Genomic DNA, 5,232 nt, shown 5'->3' with positions numbered 1-5,232 from the left:
TAAAATTCAGTCAGGGTTCCATATGGTTTTATTAATAAAGTATTGATATTAATATCATCTGTATCCAAGCAATTACAAAAATTTTCAAATTTTTTGTTAATAAAATATTGATATTAATATCATCTGTATCCAAGCAATTACAAAAATTTTCAAATTTTTTTTCAAAGTATATTTCACAATAATTTCTTCCCTCCCGTTTTCCCTACTACCATATGTGGTAGTGAAAATAGCGTGGACGTCAGATCCAGAAACATTGGCCTGTGTTGCCTTCTTGGAATTGTCACACTCTCATTATGTGACCTTTTCTGAGTCACCTAAACTGTATCGTCATCTACAAAATGAGAATAATTATATCCACTTCACAGCATTGCTGTGAGCATTAAGTGAGATAATATATGCAGTGCCAGGCATATATTAGGTATGAAAAACATGTCAATTCCCTCCTTACATGAATTTAACTCATTAAAAAAAATGATCCTTGTATTTTTCAGAATGCAATTAGATCAATTCAAAGAACAAATCTTATCTTCCAAAGCAGACTGAGGTTTCTTGAAGGCAAAGATCACATCTCATTCATCTTTCCCACAGTCTCACATATTCTAAATAAATGTTTCCTGATTGCTAATCATTTTTATCAGGCATGTATATTTATAAAATACTTTTCAGTCACTTTTGTGGGTTATCATTCACTGTAAATTTCAAATGAAGAAGTGCTTTTTCCTAGAACTTCAGGTGGTCACCAAGGAAGTAAGAGGACTGATCATGGCCTTTGCATGTTGTCACCATGCTACGGATGCAGCTCGGGCAGAGACTCAGAAACAAAGCTCATTTGGCTTCATGTTATCTGGCTTTTAGACTGGCTCCATTCCTGATGAGCTCTGGAGGAATGAGACTTGAGATTACATTACAGTCTTCTCAGAGCCTGCTACTAGAAGTCTAATATATGCTGTATTTAATTTTTAGTTTGCATATATGTGAGTAAAACAATTATTTTTAAATGGATGTCTACATGTGTTCTCATAGCCTAGACAATTATTAAATTTTAGATCAAGGATGTCTGTGCTACCTCATGCATAAAGGAAGAGTCTTATTAACTGAGTAGCTAATATAGCGAAACCACATCAGGGGTTTTATGTTATGTTCTCTCATTGGATCTTTACAACAACCCTGTAAGTTATTTCCTCATTTTACAAATTAAAAAAAAAAACTGGGCTCCATAAAGTTAAGGATTTGGCCTAGCATTCCTTACATAGTAAGTTCCAGAACCAGGATCTGATTACAAAATTTATAATCTTATAACAATGTCAATATTTTCCAATGAAGACACAAAAGATGAGAATATGGAAACAAATAAGCTGGAATGATGTGCATAAATTTACATAAGAACAAAGCCCACCACAGGCACAGGTAGTATAAAACATCACAACAAATTCAGATGTACGTACACATCACCATAAAATTGAAATATTTTATGTGAAAGAGAGATAATTATTATAAAATTTTCTTTTTGGCAGGACCATATTTGCTCAGAAAAACAATTTTTTTTTTTTTTTTTGAGACAGTTTCTCTCTCTGTTGCCCAGGCTGGAGTGCAGTGGCGTCACCATAGCTTACTGAAGCCTCAGACTCCTGGGTTCAAGCGATCTTCTTTTCTCAGCCTCCCAGGTAGCTGGGACAACAGGCACTCGCCACTGCGTCCAGCTAATTTTTCTATTTCTTGTAGAGATGGGATCTTGCTCATGCTCAGGCCGGTCTCGAACTCCCGGACTCAAGCAATCCTCCCACTTCAGCCTCCTAAAGTGCTAGGATTATAGGCATGAGCCACCACGCCTGGCCTCAGAAAAATAATTTTAAAATAAGTTTTAAATTGTTGACAAAGGTCAAAATATTTTGATTAATAATAGCTATATAAGATTAGCCAAACTGTTTGTTAGATAGTCACTTACGTGCACACTTTGAAAAGTTCTATTTTTCCCTCAACAAACATTTGACTCAGTGGTATCAGGGGCATCTAGCTTCTGGGAACTGGCTGCTCAAACTGCCTTGCAGCTTCCTGCTTAATTGAGGTTTCACTTTCCTGTATGGAAGTGAAAGCTCAATGTTGAACAGATGTTTGCCAATAAACTGTCCAGTTCTGGGACTCCTTGACACAGGAATCCAATGTACTGTGATTCTGAAATCTGTTGATGATGTCTTAACTGGGGCTCAAGTTAGATTGGGAGGATATGGAGATGCAATGGTTAATGGGATAAAGTGAAAGTTTACATGACAATTGGGATTTTTGAAGAGACTTTATGTGTATCTCCTTTATCTGATTGCATTATTGGCATGGATATTATATCCACCTGGGATTGCTTCCCCTGCCTAACATTGTAAAACAGAAAGCACATAAGTGAGCCCTCAAGCCAGTTTTAATTGGATGGGCTGAATGAGAACTGCCAGAACTGTCTGAGCCCTCACAGGTCATTAATTTAAAATGTTATAGAATACTAGTGGTTAAAGAAATTAACTTTAATTAATGACCTGCTAGAAGCTGGAGTGCTGGTAGCAATGAATTCTCTGTACAACAGCCCTGTGTGACCCTTGACAAAGGCAGATAGCTCATGGAGACTAACAGCAGACTATTGAAGCTTAAATAAAGTTGTGCCACCCATGGCCTCAGCAGTTTCAGACGTGGTTTTGATAATACAAAAAACCCAACAAGCTAAGGGAGACTAGTACTCAGTGACTGATCTTGCAAACACTTTCTTCTCTATCTCAATCTCAGAAAAGAGCCAACCTCAGTTCGTTTTCACGTGGGAAGGATCCCAATAGACGTTTGCAGTGCTGTCACCCTGTTCTCTTGAACTCATCAGCTTACTGTCACAATTTGGTCAGAAGGGGTTTGGACCTGATGCAGGTCTCAAATGTGATAATACACTAGATTAATGACATTATGATAGTATCAGAAACTGAAGATCAAGCTAGGACTGATTTGAATGCAGTGGTGACCCACGTGACCAACTGATGCTGGTTAATGAACCCAGCCAAGGCCCAAGGGGCTGCCTAAACAGTGAAATTCTTAGGAATAAACTGGGCAGGAGCCACCTGGGACATTCCAAGAGACTAAAAATAAGCTTCTGTCATTCTTCACCCTTAAGACCAAGAAGCCCAACATTTGGTTGGTTTATTTGGATTTTGGAGGACACAAATGCCAAATCTGGGAATAGTCTAGCTCCTGTCTATAAGACTACCTGAAGGAAAGCTGTTTTTGAGTGGGGACCTGAACACAAGCGGGCCATGTCTGCATTACAAAAAGTGGATACTCATGATGCCCCTCAGAGATGAATTTTGGAAATTTGTGCCACTCGCATTCATGTGGACTAGAGCTTGTGGCAAACCCATGAGCATCTCCCAGTGGCAACTGTTTGGATTTTGGACCAGAAAATTTCCAGATGCTGCACTGGGTACACATCATCTTAGCAAAAATTACCAGCTTGCTATTGAGCATTAATCGAAACTGTCTTCATGACTGAAAGACATAAAAGAATCATGAAAACTGAGATACCCATGATGTCTTGGGTGACATCATAGAAACACTCTAATAGGGAAGGCAGCACACGGAAGGGCTCCTTAACAAGATGGAAATGGCTCATACGGTAACACGTGGCGAGAGTAATGCAAGGAGGCACCACTGTATTCAGAAGCAAGAACCCCCTTTTCCTCTGGGACCAACTTTGGAACCACCTGAGGAGCTGCTGGAACCTATTGCTGCTTGGACAAATCCTTGTGAGCAGCTCTGGATCAAACAACAAGGAGCTGTGTGATTTACGGATGGCAGTTCCAAGGTGAATGGACAGTATCCTGTTGGGAAAGCTGCCACATCAAGACCAGCAGGTGGAAAGACTCTGATTGAAGAAAACAGGAATAAATTGGTTCCTTGAGCTGAATTGCATGCTGTTTTCCTAGAAGCGGTGGAAGAATGATAAAAAAAAACCCTCTGTGTTTGGGTTTTTACGGACTCATCACAGTAGCCCTTGGCCTGGCCACGTGGTCAGGCAGATAGACAATGGAAAACTGGCTGCCTGGATGCCTATATGGGGCAAGGCCCTGTAAAAGTCACTCTCGGAATTTAAGGGACCCATTAAAGTTGGACATGTCGATGCCCATCAGAAGAACCCCTTTCCAGGTTCAGAAGGAGATTGGAACCACCAAGTTGACCTTTCGGTGTGCTTCCATGAAGTGGTCACCTGGATCCGTGAAATGAATGGACCGGGGTGGGGGCTACAGCCATGCAGAAATGGGATGAATCTAGACATGTTCCCCTTGCACCCTCTGAGACACATAATGGCAACAAGAACCACTCTGCCTTTCAACAAGAGAGACAGACACTGCAGATGGCTATGGGGAGGATTCCCCAGGGAAAGTCCTGCTCACAGTCTGCAAGTGGATTACATTGGACCAATGCTGGTAGCCTTCAGGGGCTATAAATGAGTTTTGACAGGGATAGACACTTTTGACTGGCTTTGCAAACCTGGTGGTAGAGAGTTTTAGAATTGAGTTAAATTGTTAGACACCCAGTTGGCATCCACAAAAAGAAGGAGAATTTCTTGGTGTGGGAAAACTCCTCACACATTTGGTGGCCAGAAATGAAATGGTGTGAGTGTTGAGTAAGAGAATAGAGAAAAACAGTTCACTTTTCCTGTACAGGTTGTGGTAAAGATTAAATGAGATGTACACGTAAGGCTCTTAGCACAGGGTCTGGCACACGGTAAGTGCTCAGTAGATACCAGCCTTCCATTCATTCATTCTGTCAACAAATATTTATTGAGAAACTTGATACTGTTGTTCTGATTGTGTGTCTTGATGAATGATAAATAATTCAATCCTAGAAAGAAAGCATTGATAATAATAGTTAAAACTGTAATTCATAGACACAGATGAAATCAAATTATATCTGTGCTTTGCTTCAAAATAATTTGCAGGAAGAATGGGCAGGGGTATAGCTGAAAGAAGTTTGTCGAAGCTGGTTTATGGGTCCATGGTGGTATTAATATAGACTATCATCTTATTTGTGTATGTTTGAAATTTTCCATAACACAAAGTGGTTTTTTTGTTTGTTTGTTTGTTTGTTTGTTTTTTTGAGACAGAGTCTCACTCTGTTGCCCGGGCTAGAGTGAGTGCCGTGGCGCCAGCCTAGCTCACAGCGACCTCACACTCCTGGGCTCAAGCAATCCTATTGCCTCAGCCTCCC

This window comes from Propithecus coquereli, unplaced genomic scaffold (assembly GCF_000956105.1).
Source record: "Propithecus coquereli isolate 6110/MARCELLA unplaced genomic scaffold, Pcoq_1.0 Scaffold162, whole genome shotgun sequence".
NCBI classification, from domain to species: domain Eukaryota; kingdom Metazoa; phylum Chordata; class Mammalia; order Primates; family Indriidae; genus Propithecus; species Propithecus coquereli.
Note: the sequence above shows the minus strand (reverse complement) of the source record.